This window comes from Neofelis nebulosa, chromosome 6 (genome assembly GCF_028018385.1).
Source record: "Neofelis nebulosa isolate mNeoNeb1 chromosome 6, mNeoNeb1.pri, whole genome shotgun sequence".
In the NCBI taxonomy this organism is placed as follows: Eukaryota; Metazoa; Chordata; class Mammalia; order Carnivora; family Felidae; genus Neofelis; species Neofelis nebulosa.
The window spans coordinates 27914736-27941545 of NC_080787.1; the positions used below are offsets into that span (position 1 = coordinate 27914736).

The window sequence follows — 26810 nt, forward strand, 5'->3', positions numbered from 1 at the left end:
CCCCTCAGTAATTCAAACAGTGCATATCGGCCAAAGGAACATGATACAGAATGGCCAAAACAACAACCCTAAAAAGGAAGAACAAAGTTCGAGGACTAACTCTACCTGATTTCAAGACTTATTATAAATCTGCAATAAACAAAATCCTGCAGCTTTAGTGTGAAGGTAGACAAACTGATGAATGGGACAGAAGAGCTCCAAAATGGAGCCACATTTATATGGTCAGTTGATTTTTGACAACAGTACCAAGGCAACTCAATGGGGAAAACATGATCTTTTCAACAAATGATCCTAGAACAAGAAGGTATCTGTATGCAAAAGAATCAACCTGAACCCTTAGTTGACACCATATACAAAAATAACTGAAATGGATATAAACCTAAATGTAAGAGTCGAAACTATAAAATTTCCAGGAAAAAAAAAAAAACAGAAAAGAAAATCTTACTGACTTTTATTTTGGAAAGGTTTCTTAAATACAAATTGAAAAAGCACATGCTTGGGGGGCCTGGGTGGCTCAGTCGGCTGAGCGTCTGACTTCACCTCAGGTCACGATCTCGCGGTTTGTGAGTTCGAGCCCCCCGTCAGGCTCTGGGCTGATGGCTCAGAGCCTGGAGCCTGCTTCCGATTCTGTGTCTCCCTCTCTCTCTGCCCCTCCCCCATTCATGCTCTGTCTCTCTCTGTCTCAAAAATGAATAAACATTAAAAAAATTTTTTTTTAAAAAAAGAAAAAGCACATGCTTTAAAAGAAAAAATATATAAATAAATTTAACATTTTCAAAATCTAAATTTTGCCTTTCAAAAGGAAATGAATATAAAAATAAAAGGTAAGACATGGATTGTGAGAAAATATACAAAACTTACATGCAACCAAAGACTCATATAGACATTATATAAAGAACTCTTACCACTCAACAATAAGAATTCAATGAAACCAATTATAACAATACCCATGAGACCTGAACACACAGTTTACAAGAGAAGATACACTGACAGCCAAATAAGCATAGGCAAAGATGCTTGCCATCAAAAGTCATTGGACAAACGCATATCAGAACCACAATAAGATACTACCACACTCCCCCTACAATGAATAAATGTAAAACACTGACCATACCACCTGCTGGCATACCATGTGGTGTTACCAGAACTGTTGTTGGGGTTTTTTTTATTTATTTTTTTATTTTGTGAGAGAGAGAGCATGTGCATGTACACCTGTGCATGTGCATGAGTCAGGAAGGGGCAAAGAGAGAAGGAGAAAGAAAATCCCAGGCAGGCTTCACACTGTCAGTGCAGAGCCCAATGCAGGGCTCAATGTCATGAACCATGATATCATGACCTGAGCTGAAGCCAAGAGTCGGGAGTGTAACCAACTGAGCCACCCAGGCACCCTGCAGCTGGAGATCTTGTACCCTGTTGGAGAGAATGTAAAATGGTACAGCCACTTTGGAAAACAGCTTTATCTTAAAAGACCAAGTATACATGTACCATACAACCCAGCCATTGAACTCCTAGGTACTTAGGAGAAATGAAACTATATATACATTACAAATGTATGTGCACAAACATAGCAGCTTTATTTGTAATAATAGCCCAAACCAAAAATAACCCAAATGTTCACTAACAGATGAATGGTACATTCATACAACGAATACCACCCACCAATAAAAGGAATAAACTATTGACACATGCAAAAATATGGCTGAATCTCAAAATGATAATGCTGGGTGAAAAAATCAGATGAGAGGGTACATACTGTATGATTCCATTTATGTAATATTCTAGAAAATGCAAATTCATCTAGAGACAGAAAGATCAATGGTTGCTTGGGGAGAGAAGATTCCCAAAGGTCAGAGGGAAATCTATGGGGGGCGGAATGGATACATTCACTACGTTGATTGTGGTGATGGTTTCACTGATGTTTACAGATATCCAAAATCATCCAACTGTATACTTTAAGTATGTGCAATTTATTTTATGTCAACATAATATATATTTACTTAAATGCTGTCTTGACCCAGTAGAGATCCTGACTAGAGGCTGGTGGGTTCCTTAGTGAGCAGCTGATTGAGCTCATGACGACCACCTCCTCCCTTATCAGTCTCTCACACTCCAAGCCACATCTGTGTGCCTTATCAGCCCAGTGCCAGGTACCAGACAACTAGGGGCGGCCCCTGTACCCCAGAGACCACTGAATTATCCAGACTGGCCACTCCTAAGCCTGCTTACCCTGCCTTACCTGTTCCTTCCTGCAGAAGCCACAATAAAGACTTACCCACCCACACTTGGCATGAAGCCTGCTTAAGATTCTCTCTCTCTCTCTCTCTCTCTCTCCTTCTCCTTCTCTCTCTCTCTCTCTCACTCTCTCTCTCTCTGCCCCTCTCCCCTGCTCTCTCTCTCTAAAATTTAAAAAAAGACTCTTGCTCATGGTTTCCCCTCCCCCTCTTCTCCTGAGTGACCCCAGTGCTTCCTGTGTGGGCCTGCATGGTGTGGTGTGTTCTCCCCAGGGAGCTGTGATGCAACAAAACAGTAAAGCTTTCTGATTTCTTTCTCTTGATCTGCATCTGGTCTCCCCATATTACTCAAGGTTAATATGGTTAACCGTCCAATTTACCTCAATAAAGGTGTTTAAAAACAAAAAGAGGGAGAATATTAAGATATTTAGGGGCACCTGGGTGGCTCAGTCAGTTAAGCATTTGACTCTTGATTTCAGTTCAGGTCAGGATTTTGTGGTTCGTGAGATCAAGCCCCGCATTAGGCTCCATGCTGACAGTGTGGAGCCTGCTTGGGATTCTCTCTCTCCCTCTCTCTGGCCCTCTCCCTCTCTCTGGCATGTGCTCACTCTCTCTTCCTCTCTCTCCCTCTCAAATAAATAAATTTTGAAAAAAAAATAAAGATATTTAAATCCATCCCCATCATTTTACAGAAGAGAAGGTCAAGAAAAGGAGAAAGCCATCTTCTCTCTCCCTGCCACACACCCCCAGGTGTGGTGGGACAGGTTGGGGTGTGGAGGCAAGCCTCTGAGCCCACTCAACAGCTGTGTAAATGCAAGAATTTTAACTGGAAGTCTCTGAACTTCATTTAATGGCAAAAGGGGTGAATAGAAAAGTGTAGGCATCTCAAGAGTGGAGAGGCGTCCCTTTGGGAAGAAATAACAGCACAAAACCCAGAGCAAATAGAATGGAACTGGCAGGGCAGAGCAGAGATGTCTGGGAAGGGGGAATGAAGAAATAGCAGCCTGACAGGCTGTGAGCAGACTCCATACGGAGGCCAACGAGAGGCGGCTGATGGGCGCAGGCAGCCGTGGGAGCCGGGGACACCTGACAGGCCCGCCTGACCAAAGGAGCCTTAGCTTTCGGGGGGAGGTTTGGGCAGCCACACCGTCTCTGATAATGATGTTCTTGATAAGCAGAAGACAGCAGGTGCATGGAAATGAGCAAGCTACACCCACATACCTACCACCACAGCCAAGACACAGAATGTTCTGTCTGATCCCTGCCACCCACAACAGTGGTTCAAAGCCGTCCTTTCCTTTCTTCTTGTTCCCCAAACCCTCATTTCATGTCATTTCCCAGAGATAATTCTCCCCTGCATGTTTTACCTGCCAATTCTGCAGCACCTAGTGCCATAGAAGCCCAGATCTAGAGGACTGGAGGCACAGAGACTCCTGGATAATTCTGCCCCACCTGCAACAAACATATCCCTTTTAAGTTCCAACTCAACCTAGAAGCTGAGCTGAACTCTTCTATTTAAACCTCCTGACCTAACTGTGTCTCTACCAGACTGTGAGACAGGCCCTGGAGGGTTCTCGTTCATTTCTCCAAAAATCAATTCTTCAAAAAACCAATTCACCAAATGACCAAATTTGCTAAAGGGCTGCTTCACCAAAAGCCAATCTACTGAGTTATTGATTGAGGCTCACAAATTATTGATTGGGGCCCAACGATCCAGGCTGGGGGTTTCTCCCCTGGGCCAGGAGCCAGAGCTGTGGAGTAACAGATTTTGCTTGATGTCCCTTCATCTGCCTTTCACAGCTGTTCCCAAAGCCTGCAGGCACCGTTGGCTGTGAGTCCAAGGATTTGGGGATCCTAGGTTTCCGCTATCGTTCTCTCAGACTCTAGCCCTGGAGATGTGCCCCCTGATTAGGGTTCCCCTTGGCTGGATATCTCATCCCCATATTGCTACTATCCTCCACTTTCCTCTCCTTTACCTAATCTGAACATTGCAAGAGATAAGCCTGTAGATAACTTAAATATTTTTGAAATATGCTTTTACTTGCATGGGAAATAGATTCTGCAGATTTTCTCATGGCCTGCTTAGAACGCTGTCCTTTCCTTCAGAACTTAGAAGGGGTTTGTCGCTGGGAGCCACCCTAGCTGGATTTGACAAATGCAAAGCTAAGGCTTCCTGCCATCTGAGCTGTGGGGAGGTGGATTCCACGTGACCTGGTGCAGGTGTCAGCCCACTGGTGAGGGCAGCTCACACTGCCTGTGCCAGCCTCTCCGAGCTTCTGTGGAGACTTTTAGCACCTGTTTTATAGACTTCTTTCATGGCGGGTCGTTCATTATTCAGCATTTCCCCAGACATTTTACAACTTACCTAATACCAATGCTTTATTATTTTATTCAGTTTGCGAACTTCCCAAGGTGCTCTGCTTCCCTCCTGTTCTTCATGGCGGCTGTCTCCCTCCACCCAGTGCCCCTGAAGGCTGTCACCTGCATTGAGGCCATGCAGCTGTCCCTGTTACCACCACCCTCCCCTCACTTCAGAGAAAGAAGAGCTGACTCTATATTTAAAAGCTGTTTCATCAAACTATCTCGTATCTGATCTGTCCTCCAAATATCCCATGTATGGCAGGAAGTCGATGACCATGGTGGTGTCCTGGAATCAGGTAAGAGTGCCTGTGATGGAGGGCATGTTGTTGGATCAGTCTGTCATTCCTCACTTTCTCCACTAAGGTACCTTTCCGGAGCAGTAAGAAAACTCTTTATATCTTAGGATGAGGGCCTAAAAAAGCTTGTCCATGGTGGCAGTACTTCTGTCTAGGTGAATTTGACCATGGAAAACCTATTCAACTTGCTGCTTTGAGATGTAAGTATCTCCAAAGACCTGCTGTTTTCTGATCTTCTTAGAGTCTCAGAGGGATGTGGAGTGGCAGAGCAAAATTCAAAGACAAACAGAATCAATATTGGTATTGAAAATTAGACTGAACTTCATTCCCACCACAAGGAGTGAAGTCAATGCCTTTGTGGAACTTCTATGTCAACAGCTGAGACTCAGGGCTGAGCTCCTGAATTTGGGAATAAATTCTCCTCCAGAGATGCCTGGGAAAATCTCAAAATAAGGATTAATGTAAGTTCAATTTTCCCCAGACCACACAGGTTTTGGGATAATCAAGGACTTGGATGACAGTCCCACTAGGGACTAGTAGCTACCCTCACTCCCCTAGTTATCCTCCCCACCCTCTCCCTGTAGACCCCAGATGTTTCTCCTTTTAACTATTTTTGCTTTTCTCTTCTCAGAGGTTTCTTTATAATCCCTTGTGCTGTTCTCTTCCTAAATTTCAAGAAGGATTGCCTTAAATTATTATGGATCTTTTTTAGCCAATTAACATCTGGCTGGCCTTTGAGCAGACACTGCATAGGTTGGGCCCCTTGCTGATTCAAGTTTTCAGCTTGGACATAAAAAGCCAAAACCAAGAACAGACTCAGAGAGTGGTCATAAGCTAAAACAAACAAACAAACAAACAAACAAACAAACAAACAAACAAAAACAATAAGTACAACATCAAAGGCTATGCTCTAAAGAGATGGATTGCCATGAAAGACTGAGTTAATAGCAGACAGCTCTAATCTGCATGATGTGATCATTAAGGCCAAGAACAAGTAACAGCCTCAAGAAGAGGCAGAGAAGGAAAGGGGGGTTTGCACCTGTACAAAAGGCACAGGCCTCTGAACTAAGCATCTGCAGTCCCTCCTGGTCTCTGAGTAACCTAGCCTGTATGTGACTGAAGCCTCCAACATGGTTCCAATAAGTCAGATTTATAAAGCCATCTGCTTAGAAACATCAGGCACTGTTGAGGGACAATACCTACTATGCACATGAATCCATTCCTCCATAATGCAGACCAGTTTTCTAAACAAGAGAGTTTGTGTTATAGTTCTTACTGACTCGTGGATACTGAAGGCCCCAAAGATTGGGACATTGCATTTTTCAGAACTTTAAAAAAAATTTTTATCCCAGAACTTTTTTCAGTAAAGCTTTTCCTTGGCAATTTAGTTATTTATCATAAATTATTTATTAAATAATTAAGAACTTATTGGAAGGTACTAGAATACATCATGGGATCTAGGGAAGTGTCAATCAGCAAGCCACAAGTAAAGTGGGGATGTATTTGGGCCTCCGGAATAATTAGGGTCAGAGTCTGGATTTCCCAGGACTCTTTATTTGTTTCTGTGCCTCCTTTCAGTTGCCTCCACCCTTCAATAGCTCTCTCCACGGGGTGAGAAACAAAAGGCCAATTCCTGAGTCCCATATCTTGCTGCTCTTACCTCCACAAAGACTCTGTGTTTCACTGACAATTCAAAGCATTCTGGGGGAGGACTCTCAAAGACTCAGTGAGGCAGTGCCCAACTGAGCAATCACTTCTGGTCAAAGGGATGTGAGGGGTCCACTTAGCTCACCCATAATACCAATTAACTGAGGGGAGGGGGAGGTAGGGTAGAGTACTCCATGAATAATGGCAGCTCTCAGGAGAACCACAGAGATGGAGTAGAGTAGCAGCTACTCATCCCCTTAGCAGTCTGAGGTTCTTATGAGGCTTCCCAGGGTCTTAAAACCACAAATCTATCCAAGTATAAATAAACAAAAGCCAGAATGGCAACAATATTCCTTCATTACTTCATCAAACACTTACTGACCACTTGCAATGTGCAGGTGTTTGGAATATGGCACTTAACCCCTATCTTTAAGGACTCACCATCTACTAGAGATGAGCAACAAAGGAATACAACATAGTGAGATAATGTGTTATTATTTAAGTAGAGTAAGAGAACTATAGTAAATTTCCTCATTTACTATTACAATTTGGCCTAAAGCCAGACCTAAATGGAAGAAAGATTAGAGATGATTTGTGATATATTCCTGATGTCATTTCCTTGTGATCCCCAAAGTTTATATTTTCAACTCTCCAAAGGTCTTCCATTTTCACACTAAAACATAAAATTACCAAAAAATAAAAATTCCTCCATAATATATTCTAGCTTGTTTTTTTTTAATTAAAGAGGTATATTTATTTTCACACATGACCATGTATCACATTGCTGAACACACAGTAACTGAAGGGAGTTTGCAAACGGCTACAATAAACAACAAATTGATGAAAACATAACTTGGTAGAAAGCCAAGCTGTGAAATGAACCCCAGTCACTCCCACAACCACCGTATGCCCTGACACCAGAGCAGCCCTGGGAGTATGTTTCTAAACAGGAAATCTGGAAACTCTTGCCCCTTGCTATGTCCAATCCTGGACCCAGAGGATAATTTATTGCCTCTTCATAGACACACAGATCTCCTCAGTCACCCATTTTCAAAACGTGCCAAACTCATCCTGAAAATTGTACTCTGAAAGTGTCTTTTAAAATAGGAGGTGTGTCGTGAAGAGTAGAAAGCAGAGGTGAGGCAAAAACCTTTCTAGGTGCCCTGGATTCAGGAACTGTAAATGCTTTTGGTTGGCAGCTTGCTGCTCTCTAACAGGAGGCACACAACTGTCTAACTGGCATCCAACCGGTGGCCACTAAACACAACTGTTAAACGTTTCCCAGGTGCCTTACTATCATGGCTAATTTTAGGTAAACTTGTCTGGGCCATGGTGCCCAGATGTTTGGTCAAACATTATTCTGGATGTTTCTGTGAAGGGGTTTTTCAAATGAGATTAACATGTAAATCATAGATTCTGAGGTAAAACAGATTATTCTCCATAATGTGGGTGGGCCTCATCCAATCAGTTGAGGGCCTTAATAGAACAAAGATTAATCTCTCCCAAAGGAATTCTTCCCACAGAACGCCTTTGGATTTGGACTGCAACTCTTCCCTAGGGCACCTACTTCTGGTTCTCCCTATATATATTAGATTTAACCAAGCCTCTATAATCACATGAGCCAATTCTTCAAAATCTCTCTCTCTCTCTCTCTCTCTTAGACACACACACACACACACACACACACACACACACCCTGTTGGTTCTATTTCTCTAGAGAACCCTGACTAATACACTTGGCTTCTCTTCAGCAGTGTTGTCTGGACACTTGGCCCCCCAGAACTGACAGTCAGTGCCTACTGCCCTAAATCCCACATGGTTTCTGGAACCTGCCATTTTGTGGAGCAGAAGGAAAGGTGGGAAGCAGTCAGGTGGCAATAGCAAGCCCCTCTCTCAGGCATTCTGTGACTTTTTGTAGCCTCAGTGCCCATCTCAATGCACCTCTGAGAATCGAGGGCTTCCAGCCATGCTGAATTTCATATGACAGTGGCAGGAAGGGACCCTACCAAAAAGTTCCAGTCCATCCCAGGCCATTTCTAAGGGGCCAATGAATGCATCATCCCCTTGGCCCCTTCCACATTTACGACATTTATTGAGCCCTACTGTTACCCAGATGGTGTTGGAACAAGGGACACAAACAGTAATAAAACACAGCCTGTCCCCCAGGGGACCGGATCTCATATCCTGTTCCTTTTATTTTTTCCCATAACAGAAAAAATTATCCAGACATCAGAATTACAACTATCTTTTTAATCCTTTCAGAAACCACTTAAAGAAGCTATAGAAGGAAAAGCCATAGATCACCAACTGGGGACCACATTTTGACATCCCATAGACTTCAGGTGACTATACTCAGGATATAAAGGAATTTAAGTGTTGAAGAACCAGAGGCACTTATTTTTAGATAAATATAGAAGTGTATTTTTTTTTAATTTAAAGTTTATTTTCGAGAGAGAGAGAGAGTAGGTCAGACAGAGAGGGAGACAGAGAATCTGAAGCAGGCTCCACACTGTCAATGTAAAGTCCCATGTTGGGCTAGAACCCACAAGCTGTGAGATCATGATCTGAGCAGAAGTTGGATTCTCAACTAATGGAGCCACCCAGGTGCCCTAGCAGTATATTTAGAGACTGCTGTTAAATGCATCTTTGTCTATTCCCTGAATTGCTGACAAAAATTTTAGGTTCTTGAAAGTGAGGATTAATCCCTTATGGTGCAGATTTTTTTAAACATGTATAAGACTTTTTGAACTTAAAAAAATATATTTTTAATTTTAGTCAAAATATAACATTAGGAGGGAATGCAGGCTTCATTTTGGAGAGGTAACTGTGGTTGAAAACTTTTTGTTCCCAGAGGACACTGTACAAATATGTAGTTGTACTCACTGTTGTCAGTAGGTGGCAGCAGAGAGGCTTCTATCCATTCACTTACAAGAGAAGAGGAAGTGAAAGGAATCATAGACCTTTGTATTGGTGTAGGTGATTGTGGTCTTTTCCTGTTGGCATCAAAAATGCCAAACCACCATAGTGTCTATTTATATCAGAAACAAGTACCCCCACGGTGTAGAACTGATTTGAATCCAGCATTATCAATTTAATACGTGGGCTGGGGTTGGGGTGGGGAGCAGGGTAATCGATCCCACATGCACTTTGTCTCACTCATGTGGCATTTCCTTGGCATTCTTGAATAGTAGTGACATCCCAGTTGTAGAGCTGTTGGTTTTCTGAAGGTGGCATTTTCCATAGCTCATTGTCCCTGGTGCCCCTAGGTTCAAGAGTATCTGCTTCTTTCTTCTGAGACTGCCTTTGTACGGCCAAGTATATTGTGTCCAATTTCCTGACCTGTGTCCCAAGAAGTCTTACTAAAAGAACAGCAACACAGCATTCTGTTCCCTAGACCTTCAGGTGACTGGATAACCCCCCAGTAGGGATGCTGTAGAGATAAGTCCAGGGTGGAGGAGGATAAGTCTAGCAGTCCATAATTCATACAAACACTTGGCAATGGTAAGAACCAGTGCCCCTCTAGTGCCTCACCACAGTGTTTCCTGGGGATACACGCCCTTAGGGAAGGCTCAGGCCAAGCAGTAACTACAGTTTATACCACTCGCCTTAGACTAGAGTTGCTGCTTCAGCAGGCCCATTTCTCCGTGTACCCACCCTTCCTCCAATGCCTTTATCACTGCCATAATTTTATGTTTATTTGTGTATTTCATAATATCTGCCTCCTTCCCTTTCCTGAAAGCTACAAAGGGCTGAGACCAGGTCTGGCTGTGCTCAGCATTATATCCCCAGGATTTTGCATACAGTAAGAGCTCAATGGTTCAATGAATGACCACATGAATGTCCATCTTGGCCTCATCACTTTTCATGGGTGAAAGCCATCTGCAAGTGAAAGTCATTTGTTTGTGCCCATTTCTCAGTTCAGTGAGCTGGGGTCCCAGCTTTCTGGGATCTCTGCAGTGGCCATAATCTCCTTGAGCAAACTTCCTTTGAGCAAGTTCAGACTTTTTGACCCGTCAGAACAAAAGACTTCCCTTGGGCCTGCTCCACCACACTGTGACTGCAGTGCCCCAGACTGCCACCTGCATTCAGGAGGGGAATCTTTATGTCTGCAATAAACACAAACCTCTCCGTCTTTTATCAAAATCCACCACAGCACTGCCATTCAACTAATACTCCCAAATTCCTGAAGTGGGTACTTTTCCCTGAGGAACTGCATTTACCCTTAGAGCTCCAGGGGACAACAAGATGGAAAACATTTACTAGAACACTGGACAAGTGCAGAGGGGAGGATACCAGCTCAGAGTTAGGACATGACCTAACATGACCTTCAACTGGTTCCTTCTTCATTTGTTGGCTTTAGTTTCCTTGACAGGAAACAGAGAAGGTTTGGACAGATAGTATATCTACTACTCCTGTAAATCTCCAATTATGCCAAGGCCATATGCTCTGAGGACATCCCCATTCCAGATGAGTTACTTGCTGAGCTCATTTTTAGAAATACCAGTTAGAGACCTACTTTAGTAGATATATCTCAATCTCCAAATCATAAGGGCTTTTGCCTGGATTCTTAAAGTTCTCCTTAAAATGCCATGGCTGAGGAGGCGCCAGGGTGGCTTAGTCAGTTAAGTGTCCAACTTCGTCTCAGGTCATGATCTTGCGGTTTGTGGATTCAAGCCCCACGTCTGGCTCTGTGCTGACAGCTCAGAGCTTGGCATCTGCTTCAGATTCTGTGTCTCCCTCTTTCTCTGCCCCTTCTCACTCATGCTCTGTCTCTTGCTCTCTCTCTCTCTCTTTCAAAAATAAATAAACTTTAAAAAAATAAAATTAAAAAATAATAATAAATAAATAAAATGCCATGACTGAGTCTCATGGACATATGTTGACCATGAGTTGAATTACTTCTCCAAATGATAACAATCAAGTGGACCCTTGTCATTTTTTAATTTCCCATTTGCATTTTGAATTTTCTCAAGCACTCCCAAAGGTCTACACAACATGGAACCATGGGCAGTTTTTCTGGGCCCCATTTGAGTAGCAGCTGCTACAAAGCAAGCCAGTTGGCCAGTGAATGGGCCAGCCTGCCTCTGCCTCCATAGGAAGTGGTGGTTTGGTTTCCCTGCTTCCCTTAACATACTCAGCAACCATCACAAAGTGATAAAAAGTTTGCTTCCTTGATCCAAACAGCCTCAAAAGAGGGCCAGGTGCTTACACTGGTGATGGAAGTTGAAAAAAAGAGGGTATAGGTGTGAGAAAATAGTGATTCTTCCAGAAAGTAGAAGTTTTAGTTACTTATGGAATGGTCGTGGCTGTGGTTTCTGAAGGGAATGGACCCACGAAAAGTCCTGCTTGGAAGTGTGACCCTCCTGAAATGAGAGCTCCAGCCAGGGTGAAAGCTGCTCATAGAGAGAGGAGTAAAACTTTGGTGGTTCCATTTTGGAGTTGTATTTTGTTCTATCTTATAGGAGAAACTACAGTATATAACAGAGGTCAACAAGATTTTTTTTATAAAGAACAAGATAGTCTGTATTTTAGGCTTTGTGGCCATTTGGTTTATTATGAGTTGAAATCCACCTCTCCCCCGCCCCTACCACTACCAAATTCACATGTAGAAGTCCTGAACCTCTGAGAGTGTGACTGTATTTGGTGACAGGGTCTTAAAAGAGGCGATTCAGTTAAAATAAGGTCATTCAGATGGACCCTAATCCAATCTGAGTGGTGTCCTTATAAGAAGAGATTAGGACACAGGCAGACATAGACCAAAGGGAAGCCACATGAAGACACAAGCAGAAGACCACTATCTGCAAGCCAAGGAAAGAGGTCTCAGTGGAAACCAGCCCTGCTGACATCTTGATCTTGGACTTCCAGCCTCCAAAACTGTGAGAAAATACATTTCTACTGTTAATCCACCCAGTCTGTGGTCTTTGTTATGGCAGCCCTGCTTGGTCTACTAGACTAATGCACAGTCTCACTGCAACTACTCAATTCTGCCATGGCAGAGTGAAAGCCACCACACAAACAAATGGATGTTACTGTGCTCCAATAAAACTGCCTTTACAAAAATGGTGGAAGCCAGATTTGACCCAGGCACCATAGTTTGCCAACCTCTGATCTAGCTTATTTCATGGTATCCCTTGTGAGCATCATTAATTATGCATAATGTAAAACTAGAAATGAGAATGAAAGGCCCAGCAAGTGGACTAAAACACAAATCAGAACAAGTTCAAGGCTTTGGGTATCATGACACCTGATACCTCACTCTATTCTGTATAATTTCCTTCTAGGTAAAACAAATTTTTTCTCCTAATTTTACTTGAGGAGACATTGTATGGTTTGCATGGAAAATAATAATTCTAAGCTGTTTCATTTTCTAATTAGTAATGAGAACCGTTTGTGCATAGAAAAGCAGACCCAGCAAAACTAAAAGGCAACCGACAGAATGGGAGAAGATATTTGCAAATGACATATCAGATAAAGGGTTAGTATCCAAAATCTATAAAGAACTTATCAAACTGAACACCCAAAAACCAAATAATCCAGCGAAGAAATGGGCAAAAGACATGAATAGACACTTCTCCTTCTCCAAAGAAGACATCCAGATGGCCAACCGACACATGAAAAAATGCTCAACATCACTCATCATCAGGGAAATACAAATCAAAACCACAATGAGATACCACCTCACACCTGTCAGAATGGCTAACATTAACAACTCAGGCAACAACAAATGTTGGCGAGGATGTGGAGAAAGAGGAATTCTTTTGCGTTGCTGGTGGGAATGCAAGCTGGTGCAGCCAATCTGGAAAACAGTATGGAGGTTCATCAAAAAATTAAGAATAGAACTACCCTATGAGCCAGCAATTGCACTACTAGGTATTTATCCAAGGGATATAGGTGTGCTGTTTCAAAGGGACATATGCACCTCAATGTTTATAACAGCACTATCAACAATAGCCAAAGTATGGAAAGAGCCCAAATGTCCATCGATGGATGAATGGATAAAGATGTGGTATATATATTCAATGGAGTATTACTCAGCAATCAAAAAGAATGAAATCTTGCCATTTGCAACTACGTGGATGGAACTGGAGGGTATTATGCTAAGTGAAATTAGTCAGTCAGAGAAAGCCAAATATCATATGACTTCACTCAGATGAGGACTTTTAAGAGACAAAACAAATGAACATAAGGGAAGGGAAACAAAAATAATATAGAAACAGGGAGGGGGATAAAACATAAGAGACTCTTAAATACGGAGAACAAACAGAGGGTTACTGGAGGACTTGTGGGAGGGGGGATGGGCTAAGTGGGTAAGGGGCATTAAGGAATCTATTCCTGAAATCATTGTTGCACTATATGCTAACCAATATGGATGTAAATTAAAAAATAATAATAAAATTTAAAAAAGAAAGAAAGGAAGAAAAGCAGACCAAGTACCATAGCCTACCATCACAAAATCACTGCCTGCTAGGCCTTCTGCTGTGGAATTTCCCTTGGGTAAATTTCAAGATCCTTGACTCAGCAATCTTTGTCTGTACAATAGGCTGACTGGGGCAAATGCTCTCCTAGATAAATACTCTAACATTTTATGATTGTTCTTACTGAGCTCCTAATCAAAATATAGCACAACAAAAGTCTCCAAGAAAAATATGAAAGAAACACAAACTTGGCTACTCATAACTTAGATAAAACAATCCGTGAATAATTAAAAACAGTACATCATTAGGCACTATGTTCTATACCCTAGTTCCTTACATCTTTGTAGATACAATGAGAATTCAGAGAGAGGATAGATTAAAAGATTGGAGACCACATCAGAGAAAATATGAGGGTTTAGTTAGTGAAAGATGGCTGGGGCTTTGGCAGCATATGGAGAAAGACATTTTAGATGTGAGAAATGATGTGAGTACAAGGATGAAGGCTTGTAGAGATAGGAAACAGGTTGAGTGGCAGAAGCTGTACCCAGAAGGACACGGAAGCTAAAACAGTATTTCTCAGTTGCAAGTGGGAGAAGAGGAGTGTGAGTAAAATGAGCTGGGAAGTTTTCTAAACTACAGACGCTATCTCCTCCAACCAGGGCACAACATAAGGAGATGGGTATGATTTGATAGGCCTTCCCAGGTGATTCTGATGCCCCATTCTTGTGGGTGAGAGGTCCGTGATTTTCAAAGTGTGGCCCCAATGCATCAGCATCACCTGGTAACTTACTGGAAACACAAATGTGCATGCCTCACCTCCAACAAACTGAGACAGAAACTCAGGAATCTGTGTTTTAACAAGATGTCTGAGTGCATCTGATGCATGGTAAAATCTGAGAACCCGGGCAGGAAGCCAGTGCTTTTCCACTCTGGCTGAACAGTATGTCACTTGGGGAGCTTTAAACAATTTAATTGCTCTGGGGAGGGATCTCAGCATGTATTTTTATTTACCCCATTTTATTTATTTGTTTTTATATTTTCCTTTTTTTAAATTTTTATTTAAATTCTAGCTAGTTAACATAGTGTAATATTGGTTTCAGGGGTAGAATTTAGTGATTCATCACTTACATACAACACCCAGTGCTCATCATAACAAGTGCCTGTCCTTAATACCCATCACTCATTTAGCCCATCCCCTACTCACCTCCCTCTGTCAACCCTCAGATTGTTCTCTATCGTTAAGAGTCTCTTATGGTTTGTTTCCCTCTCTCTTTTTCTCCTTCTTCCCATATGTTCATCTGTTTATTTCATAAATTCCACAGATGAGTGAAATCATATGATATTTGTCTTTCTCTTACTGACTTATTTCACTTAGCAAAATACACTCTAGCTCCATCCATGTTGTTGCAAATGGCAAGATTTCATTCTTTTTGATGGTTGAGTAGCATTCCATTGCACGCAGGCGCATGCGTCCGTGTGTGTGTGTGTGTGTGTGTGTGTATAGACATTTGGGTTTTTTCCATAGTTTGGGTATTGTTGATAATCAGCATGTGTTTTTTGTTTTTAAATTTTTTTTTAACATTTATTTATTTTTGAGACAGAGACAATGCATGAACGGGGGAGGGTCAGAGAGAGAGGGAGACACTGAATCCGAAACAGGCTCCGGGCGGTCAGCACAGAGCCCGACGCGGGGCTCGAACTCACGAAACGTGAGATCATGACCTGGGCCGAAGTCAGCCGCTTAACCGACTGAGCCACCCAGGCGCCCCAGCATGTTTTTTAAAAAGATCCCCATATGATGTGCATACAGGATTGAGAACCTCTGAGCAAAATAGTTGAGCCAAATCTACAGTGTAGGAAATAATCATGGCAAATATAATGTCCCTAGTTGAGTTAAAAAGAGACTAATTCTCAAACAAATACTTACACATGAATGTACAAAGAAGCACTATTCACAATAACCAAAAGGTAGAAACAACTCAAATGCCTATCATCAAATGAATGGATAAACAAATTGTGGTATATACATAAATGGAATATTATTCAGCCGTAAGAGGAAGCAAATATTGATATCTGCTACAATGTGGATAAACCTTGAAAACATATGCTAAGTGAAGGAAGCCACTATGTTCACAGTTACATGAAATACTCAGAATATGTAAATCCATAGAGATCAAAAGCAAATTGGTAGTTGCCTAATAGGGTTTTCTTTCAAGGTAATCAGATGTTTTAGAACTAGATAGTGGTGATGGTTGCACAACATTGTGAACACACCAAATGCCACTGAACTGTATACTTTAAAATGGCTAGTTTTATATTTTGCAAATTTCACCTCAATAAAAAAAAATAAGAATTAAAAAATATATAGAAGCCCTTCTTAGTAAGAGTACATGATGAGAACCAGCTTAGATATATGGTTTGACTGCCAACATTGCACTATGGTCCTGAGCTGTTGGTTTTCTCCATATGTTTCTGTTTCCACTCTCCCATATCAGAGAGACTGGCTTTGTCTCTCTTACCTCATATTTAAGTTTGAGGCTTAAAGTTAAAGTCCTCTGTAAAAGTCCAAGAAATTTGCAATGGCCATTTCAAGTGTTGATGAGTAAGAGGAAGAATTGAAGACAAAGTTTGGGGGTGGCTGGAAACATGCAAAAGATATCTTCCCTTAGGCTAAATGGAAACAGGAGACTTTGGATCCAAGGATAGCCAGACTATATTCCTTGGTGGTATCTCTGGGAAGATGGCAGATCTCCAAGGCACTGAGAGATGGTCCCACCCCTGCAATAACAACTAAGGACCTTGGACATCATGTAGGCTCAATTAATACAGCTGCCAGCAGAAATCGTGTTATCTTGTGGATCAGGGGATCCACTATCATCTTCTCACTATCACAGAAGCTTGTCACCCTAGAGAGGGAGATAGTGTTAAAACTTTGCACTAGGCAGGTTGGGAGCTTTGAATGGAATTTTAGTTGAATTTAAGTTGATATTTAAAGATTATGAAATGTGAGTCTTCTTAGTACACACCCAGGTAGACTGCATTAATAGAAGCACCCTGCACAGAACAAGATAATGGAACTAATAGTTCGTCTTTATTTCGAGCTGTAGGGTCACATCTGGAGTGACAAACACAAGTAAAAATAACCGTTGTAATGATTATAGTAGTAGCTACCATTTACCATGTGCTAGGCACTCTCTTAAGCACTTATGCCATTATCTTCTATTGCCTTACCTTACATTACATTATCTTAATGCCATCTTACAAATTTAGAAACCAATTTAACCAATATGGTTGGTTACAAATTTAACCAATATGGTTAATAGCTCTAAGGGCTTAAGAGCTCTGTCTGACCACAGAGGCAAAACCTGAGAGCAGCCAAGATTCTGATGATATTCAAAAACTGCTAATTGAGGAAATGGCTAGAAAAGCAAGTTTTAGACAAATGAAGCTATCATTAAATACTGGGAGGACTACCTGCCACATGGGTCAAACTCAGACCGATGACTGGAATTGATTAGGAGACAGATTTTGACCCTGAAAAATTTCTTCAAGGAAAATTGAATTCTCCACAATCTTTGCTAGATGAAAGTAACATTACTGGTGATGAGCAGTAGTACTTGGTACTGCCTAGAAAGGCAGTCTGCTGTTTTTGTCACTAGTTTAGTATTGAGTCCTGCAAAGTTTACACATGATATCTTTGTTATAGGAAACAGCATAGTACTGCCACCTAAACCCCAAAACAAGGTCAACAACACAATTTCTCCACTTGTCCAATGCCAAAGCCACAGCCTCAGCTGCCTAGAAGTTTTGTTCCTTTTTTTTTTTTTTTTTTATTTAATTGAGGAAATAAGTCATTGGCTGAGCGGTCTGTCTACTTGATGAGTTCCTGCTGTGTGTCCCTGGGCAAGGCCTTTCCTCCTCTTCTGGCTCTAAATTTCTCATGTTTAAAAGAATTAAGTGCTTACTTAGATTTCTTCTATCACCATGATGATTTAATGTTCTTCAACATGTGCAATGAGCAAAGAACTTATTCAAGGCAAAGGTAATAAGCATTTTAGAAAGAATGACTTATAACAACATTGGACATTAGAGCTATCATTAATTGTTCTGAACAGGCTAACCAGTTCATATGGAAATATAATGTCAAAAGTCAAAAGGCCTGTGATAGGGCTCTGACTCTACCACATCCGACTCTTGATGCTTTTGGACTTCCTACCTGATTATTTATACTGTGTGTGTGCCTCTAGAGATAAACTTATGAGTGAAAAATAAAAAATGAAACTTCCTAAAACAATTTTCACTGTTCTGAAAATTTTATATCAAATCTGGAGTCTCCATAGCTAAAAGCACATAAATAAAAAGTCCTTCTGCCTCATTAATTGTGACCCTTTATGCTAGACTTATGTATAGATAACACTGAATACAAGGGGTTTCCTCTTATGAAAGATTATGCTGTATGTGTAGTCATGAGTCCCAGCTTGGCTTATTTCTACTGAAAAGGAATCCCTAGTATTGGTGAAACAGGTCCATACAGGCTGAGGAGACTGAGAGAAATAACTCATCCTAAAGGAAGAGGAGAGTTCTAAAATCTTATTCCAATAACAATGCCTCATTAATCAAGTATACTGTTTTGTCTATTGCTAGATCTTTCTCTGGGCTTACCCATGGTAGAACTGAGCTAAAGGTGATTTCTGAGTGCTATGATTACTATATGTAAGATTAATGCAAAGCTTTGTGGGTTTCAGTAGAAAAATTAATATTTTTGGTGTGAGAAAATGAGTGCATATAAACCAAATTAATTGAAGGAGAAGAATGTTATTACATTAAATAGTATGAGGAATGTTTTTAAAGCTGGAAGAAGACAATATTAATCAAGACTAGATTGGCCCACAGAATGGCCTAAATATTAATCTTCTCAGAGTGTCAGATGTGCTGATAAATTCTGGAACTTGGAATGACAGAGCTTCTCATCAAAATTAGGCAATATATACCAAAGAAGATGACATAAATGAGTCAAGAGAATAGCTGATTTTGAGGAAGATTCAACATCCAAAAAGTTACATGTAGGCAACATGTCAGTTGGCTCCATCTCTCTGGAGCACAACTTGGCAATACATAATGACTAATATAAGGTCGCCACATCCAGGCAGACTCTAAGCCAAGGGTGGGTGATGACTTTGTGAGACTCAAGAAACAACCCAGAGCCAGCAATCATAGAGCCAGCCTATGTCTTATTGGGGGAACTGATGCACAGGGATTCTAGGAGCAGCATACTGGACAAAGTACCCACTGCTGGGATCTACATGCAACAAGCTTTTGTAGTGTAGCAACTAGCCTCACAGTTCTCCATAGCTTTGCCCTTCCTTGGGTGGCCAATGTTCCAAGGAGATCAGAGCCTGGACATCCTGCATTACCAAGGAGATGGCCTGAGTTGGCCACCCTGGAACCTCTGACTTGGAATGCTGAACAACATTTCCACATATCTTGCTTGTGGGAAGTGACAGAAGAAAGACAGGAGCTATACACTCTCAAGATAATGATTAATAGGGGCATTCAGGGTATGCTTGTACAAACCAGCCATCTGGCCCTTACCATGCAGCCAGTCATCCATATCTAGAAATATATTGTAGTTAAATAAAGATGCAAGTCACAAATATGTAGCTGTTTATAAAAAGAAAAGCTAAATCTCAGCCCAAATGTCAAATAATAGGTTGCTTATTGGTGATAGCACATCAATATAATAAAATATTATTTAGCAATTACAAATAAGCAACAAAGCCTTCTTAAATAAATTACAGTTCAGCCATCCAAATAAAAAATGATTTGTGGGAAGAATAAGAAGTCTTCTACTTTCAGACAAGATGACGTAAAGGAGACCAGATTTACTCTCTCATCTGAAACAAGTGGAAAAAACAGACAACATACATGAAACAATGGTTTTCAGACAGTGGATAACAGCACAAGCTAGTCATCTCAGAAAAAAGGAAAACAAATAAAGTGATGCCTACAGTCACCTCCAACTTACTCCCTTGAGACATATTCCAGGCCATGGCACAGAAAGGAGGAGCTCGGTCAGAGCTCATTGATCTCTCTGAGTTGGGGAGACAGAGGTGGGAGTCCAGGGAGGTCAAGGCAGCTAACATTCACAGGGCTGAATATTAGAAGAGAGAGCTGAACAATGGGACAATTGCAGGAACTCGCAGATGGTCCTGCCAAGGTAACTGATCATAAGAAGATTGCCCAAGGGCAAGGAGACAACTACCTAAAAGGATTAGAAGAAACCATCATCAGAGATCACACTTGGTCAGGATTAGTGCCTGCTGTCACTAGTCAGAGTGAAGAACATTATAATTCACAGGAAATAAGTATAGTACTCAGAACAGTTTTGCCTTAATAGTGGGGAAAATCAACACTAGACTAAGCCCTATTCTGGTCATCTCCAACAAAGCCTGGAAACAAGATCTAAAAGAAGCAAACTGTTTATTTGATAACTTAACCACATTCCAGAATAAAGCTCAAGAAAATTTATGGAATATAAAGATATAGCTAGCACCCATCAAGATAAAATTCATAAGGTCTAGCATCCCACTAATAATTACTAGGCATGCAAAGAGGCAAGAAAATACAACTCATTATGAAGAGAAAAAGCAATCCATCCAAAGTGACCCAGAAAAAAAATAATACAATAAACTTGTAGACAAAGATATTAAAACAGTAATTATTATTGTATGCCATATGTTATGGGACTAGAGAAAAAACTGAACATGGTAAGACACAAATCAAACTTCTAGAGATAACAATACAGTGTCCAAGATGAAAAATTCACTGGATGGAACTAACAACAATTTAGACACTGCAGAAGAAAAGATAAGTAAAATTGAAGACAAAATTATATAAACTACCAAAAATAAAACACATAGAGAGGAAAGAGGTTGAAAAAAATGTACAGAGTACCAGTAGGTTGCGGGACAACTTCAAGAGATTAATGTTTATGAAATTTCAGTCTGCAATGGGGAAAAGAGGGACTGACAGGGAAAAAGTTTTTCAAAAATATACTGAAAATTTTTAAAATGTGTTGAACACTATAAATGTATACATCCAAGCAGCTCAATAAACTTCAAGCATGAGAAAATTATACCATAGGACATCATAATCAGATTGTCTAATACTAGAGATAAGGTCAATATATTAAAAGTGGCTAGAGGGAAAAAGACACAATACATACAGAAGAACAAAGATGAGGTAATGGCAGATTTCTCACCTGAAACAATGTAGGCTAGAAGACAGTGAAATTATACCTTTGAGGTGGTGAAAGAAAACAATTGTCAATCTAGAATTCTTTGCCCAGGAAAAATATTTTTCAAAAATAGTGACCCAAAGTATAAAGTAAGTATGCATGAATCCATACTAATTGTATCAGTTTACTATTGCTTTTGTAACAATTACCATACATTTAGTGGTTAAAATGACAAAAAGTTATTATTATATAGTTCTGGATGTCGGGAGTCTAAAATCAGTTTTACTGGCCTAAAATCAAGGTGTTGGTAGGGCTGTGTTCCCTCTGGACGACAGGGGAAAATCTTTGGCTTTTTCAGTTTCTAGAAGCTGCCTATGTCACTCCAGTCTCAGCTTCCTTTGTCTCTTGCTCTGACTCTGACCCTCCTGCCTCTCTCTTAAAGAGAGATCTCTTTAGATCACATTGAGTGATCTCTTATGATCACATTGGACCTACCCAGATAATCTGGGGATAATCTTTCATTTCAAGGTCCCCAAGTCATATTTGCAAAATCGCTTTTGCCATATAAAGTAACATAGTTATAGGCTTTAGGGGTTAGGACATGGACATCTTTGGGAGGCTGCTTTCAGCCTACACACTGATATAAATAAATAATAGCATAAATTTTTAAATTGAGGAGAAGAGACAAATCTTTATAGTAGAATTTTAAGTAATCTAAGTAGATGCTCTTTCTCCAGGATGTGGAGCATAACCTCCTACTTTCTTGAGTAAGGGCTGAACTTAGTGACTTGCTTCAAAGGGTACAGTATGAAAAGGAAAAAACAGTAACTTCATAGTCCAGAAACCTGGCAACAAACACTACTTTAACAAAGCGATGAGAGTTAATATCACTAGTGAGAATGTATGATGGTAGAATGCACCCAATATCATGTCAAGAAGGGTACTTCCTCTGTGTGGTATTCTTCCCAGAAACTCATAACTCCAGTCTAATTGTGAAGAAAAAAAAATCAGACAATCTCAAACTGAGCGACATTCTATGAAATACCTAACCAGTACTCCTCAAAACTATTAAGGTCATAAAAAAACAAAGACAGACTGAGAAATTGTCTCAGACCAGAGGAGACTAAGGATACATAAGGACTAACTGCTATATGGTATCCTGGATGGGATCCTGGAATAGGAAAAAACTGTCAGTGGAAAACAAGTGAAGTCGGGATAAAATCTAGAGTCTAGTTATTAGTAATGCATCAATGTTAGTCCATTAATTTGACAAGTGTACCCTGACGATGTAATATATGAACATCAGGGGAAACTGTCAAGTGGCATAAAGGAGCTCTCTCTACTATTTTTATCACTTTTCTGCAAATGTAAAAGTATTCTAAAATTTAAAAATTCAAGTGAAATGAAGACTTTTCAAACATACGGGAGCTGAAAGAATACATCCCCAGCAGACCTGCACTACAAGATGTTTTCAAGGAAGACCTTCAGCCAGAAGGCAAATGATGCCACATGGACACCTGGGGCTCAACAAAGGAGCTAAATGCACCACAAATGGTAACTATATGAGTAAATATAACGACTCCTTTCCTATTATTTATATCTTTTTAAGGGATAATTAACAATAACTACATATTGTGGACTTTATAACACATGTAGAAGTAGAAGATAGGACAATAGCACAAAAGTCAGAGGGGTGAAGAGAAATGGAAGGTTATGGTCGCAAGGTTCTGATGGTTTATGTGAAGTGGTACAATATCATTTGAATGCAGACAGTGATAGAAGGTAAAGAGGCATACGATCAACTCTAAAGCAACCACTAAAATAATGCAACAAAAAGTTATAGCTAATAAAAGCCAATAATCCAATTAAAGGGATAAAATGTAGCAAAAGATGAGATAAAATACAGTCATAACCCAAAAATGAAGAAAAAAAGAGTAAGAAGGTAACAAATGGACAATAACAGATTTTTAAAAGAGGCAAAAAATATCTAGGTGGTAGATTTATACCCACAGATTTCAATAATCACATTAAATGGCAGAGGTTGGATTAAAGATAAATAATACCCAACTATATGCTGCCTTCAAGAAACTCACTGTAAGTAAAAAGATACAAGTAAGTTAAAAGGATGGAAAGAAGATATAGCATGCTAATACTAATCAAAAGAAAGCTGGAGTGCCTAGATTTACATCAGAGAAGGTAGATTTCAGAACAATATTATTGGAGATAAAGAGCATTACTTTATAATGATAAAGGGGTCAAGATAATGATTAAGAGAATATAAGAATCTTGAATATTTATGCATGTAATACTGGAGCTTCCAAGTACAGAAGCAACAGCTGACAGAACTACAAATAGAAGTAGAAAATTGCCAGCAATAGTGAGAGATTTCAGTATCCTTCTCTCCATAAGTGACAGAACAAATAAACATAAAATCAGTAAGGCTATGGAAGAGCTGAACAATACTATCAGCCAAATCGACCTAACTGAATTCATTTGTAGAAAACTTCATGCCACAATGGTAAAATACACATTTTTTTTTAAGTGTACGTACCAAACATACCATATCCTGGGCACATAAAACAGGTCTCAACACATTTTAAAGGATTTAAGTCATGCAAAGTACACTCTCTGACCACAATTAAAAATCAACAGTGGAAAGATATTTGAAAAAAAAATCCTCAAATATTTGGAAACTAAATGATATACTTCTACTCCCATTTTAAAAGTGTAACAGTAATTGATAACTTGTACCTTCTTTAAATCAGTATATTTCCCCAAAGTACCTGGGAAAGTAGTTGTCATCAATATTCAATATCTTATTAATCACTGAGAAGCAGCTAATCTGGCTAAAAGTACAGAGGCCCACTCGGCCCTCACACTCCATTTGTGTTCACCCCCAAGGAAGTGTGTGCTTTTTGAAGGAAGGAGAGCAGTTTCCTGTCAAGGGTGGCCTCCTGCTGGAGACATCACATTCAGAAAGGTAGTCTGTGTTTCTCGTTTTATCTCTTTTCAACAGAGCTGTTACTACCAAATATTAACCTAAAATAAAACCGACTAGTGGTCCTGACCACAAGTAGCTTTATCAGGAATAAGAGCAAAGGTGTTTTTATCGCTTTATTCTTCATAGGGCCACGGCCATAAGCAGAAATCGGTGTTCATGTCCAGGGCTAAAAACACTGGTGTCTTGTGTGAGAGCAAAACCAAAAATCCCATTGTTCAGGGATCTGTCTTTGTGTTATTTATTTAACAAAAACGTACTGACCATTTCCCATGTGCTGAGTGAGCCCTGTACTAGGCACTGAGAATTCAAACTGAACAGGCCCACAGCCTCTGACCTCTGGCTGCTTATGAGGTAATGGGTGTAATCAGGTAATTAAGAAAATTTAAAATGATGCAATTAGTGTTATGGCAACATAAGTATGCTATAGGATACTACAGGAACACTAGGTACTTAGGATTGAAAGAAATTACAGCAATAATACCATCAGGAACAGAAATTAAGCTTGAGATTTCAATCTCTCTAGTGCCCAGTACAGTGATGAGCACAAATTATTTAAAAGTTTAAATGACTCAACATGAAATTACTCACTATAGGCTCTGTTCTTCTGTTTTGCTGGTGGTCGTGGTGGGGTGATACTTCAATTCCTGAACTAAATCAGAACTTGTTTAGCTGAGTCAAAAATTGGCACAGGTGAAGATTTTTAGACCCCAATGAAAAATTTTCAGATCCCACTTTAATTACAATTTAAAGATGGTTTTCCCCTAAAGTAATGTTAAAACAAAACTTCAGGAAGAGTATGCCTTAAAAGGAGGTTAAGGAACTTAAAGTCTTTTTCATCACAAGAGATTTTTTTCTCACTCATACCTGCATTTGAACCAATCACAAAAGGCATCCTTGTTTGCAGTGATGGGAAGTCAGGGCCTTTCTTTCCCTACCTAATTGCTCACATATTGAAAAGACACAGAAATATCATCATAGTACATAGGGTCGTTCAGCTTTGAATAATTTTTACATAATTACAACTGTGGCTGAATATTACTTAACTAAAAATGTGATAGAATTCCATTGGGAGGATGGAAAAAAGGGAAAATGAAGGGAAAGGAGAGAAAAGGTTCTGCCAGAACAAAATAAATCACTAACCACTAAAATGCAGATATCAAGAAAATTAAAAATAAGAGTATTATTTAGAAATAAATGAGGGGCGCCTGGGTGGCGCAGTCGGTTGAGCGTCCGACTTCAGCCAGGTCGCGATCTCGCGGTCCGTGAGTTCGAGCCCCGCGTCGGGCTCTGGGCCGATGGCTCGGAGCCTGGAGCCTGTTTCCGATTCTGTGTCTCCCTCTCTCTCTGCCCCTCCCCCGTTCATGCTGTGTCTCTCTCTGTCTCAAAAATAAATAAACGTTTAAAAAAAAAAAAAAAAAAAAAAAAAAAGAGAAATAAATGAGTTAACAGCTAAAGTTGCTAAAAGCAGGACCTTTGGGAAACTAGCCTTAGGTATGATGAGAGATCTATCAGGGGACAGCTAGTTTTCCTTATAATTTTTTTAGTATTTACTATTGACTTTCTAAACTGTGCCTAAGTATTAGTTTAATAAAAAATATAAATATTTTAGGTAAAGGAAATAAAAATTAAAAAAAAAAAGAAAACTACCCAGTCTTGGCTGATCACACCACTTTGTACAATGAAACTTGGGAAGAGTTCTTTTTCAATAATGCTTCCCTAACTGAAAAGTTTTCTCAGTGTCACAGCAATCAACAACAGCTCTGCTCCCAGAAATCCTCTGGCCCTTGTCTCCACTGTGAACTATGTAAGGTGGCGGGGAGAGCACCAGTTTTGTCCATGATATATTACAATTGGTAGGTGTCTGAGAACTACTGAAGTCACTGATAGTTTCTGAGGCTTTAGAAGTATTTTGCTAGGTGTCAACAAAATATCACTGAAAGCCATTATTTGCAGAATCATTACCTAATAGATATCTGCAGAAACACAAAATTTCATGTCAAAAAAGCTAATTAAAAGTGGTGTTTGGTCTAGCAGTGAAGCTCACTTTCATTACATCACTTGCTGTACTTCAAGTATGATCTTTTGCATTCTTCTGAAGCACTTACCTTTAATTACCCTCCCTCAACTCTACCTTGAGTTAGCTATGTTTGCCCCTACAACTATATGGACCACACTCCAGGATTCCCAGTTGGCCATTCCCTTTATAGGCTTCCAAACTTTGCTGTACATTAGAATCACAAACTTTGCTGTACATTTATAGGCTTCCAAACTTTGCTGTACATTAGAGTTTTAAATGATCCCAATGCCCAGATTTCACACTTCACCAATTAAATAAGGATGTTGGGGGTGGGAGCTAGGCATTGGTACATTTTTTTTTTTGAAGAACTATTTTTTTTATAAATGTGAAATTTATTGTCAACTTGGTTTCCATACAACACCCAGTGCTCATCCCAAAAGGTTAAGCATTGGTACATTTTAAAGATCCCCAGGGGAGGAGGGGCCACCATGGTGGAGAAGCAGGGGTATTTGTACTTCCCGTGTCTCTCAGACAAAGAAGGGTTGAAGCCAGCAGACTTTGAACCGCAAGAGTCTGGGAGGAAAAGAGACTGAGTCTACCAGGGA

General features: G+C 40.2%; 1 long non-coding RNA gene across 4 annotated transcripts in view; it reads right to left on the reverse strand.

The window, feature by feature from the left end:
- Positions 1–26810, reverse strand: part of LOC131513845 (uncharacterized) — a 110104-nt gene that overhangs the window by 68346 nt on the left and 14948 nt on the right. The window contains exon 2 of one of the 4 annotated variants that reach the window (XR_009262830.1): positions 3599–3683. The exons of the other annotated variants lie outside the window; for them this stretch is intronic. This is a non-coding gene — a long non-coding RNA (uncharacterized LOC131513845). The remainder of the gene's footprint in view (positions 1–3598; positions 3684–26810) is intronic. 4 annotated transcript variants of the gene reach the window in all.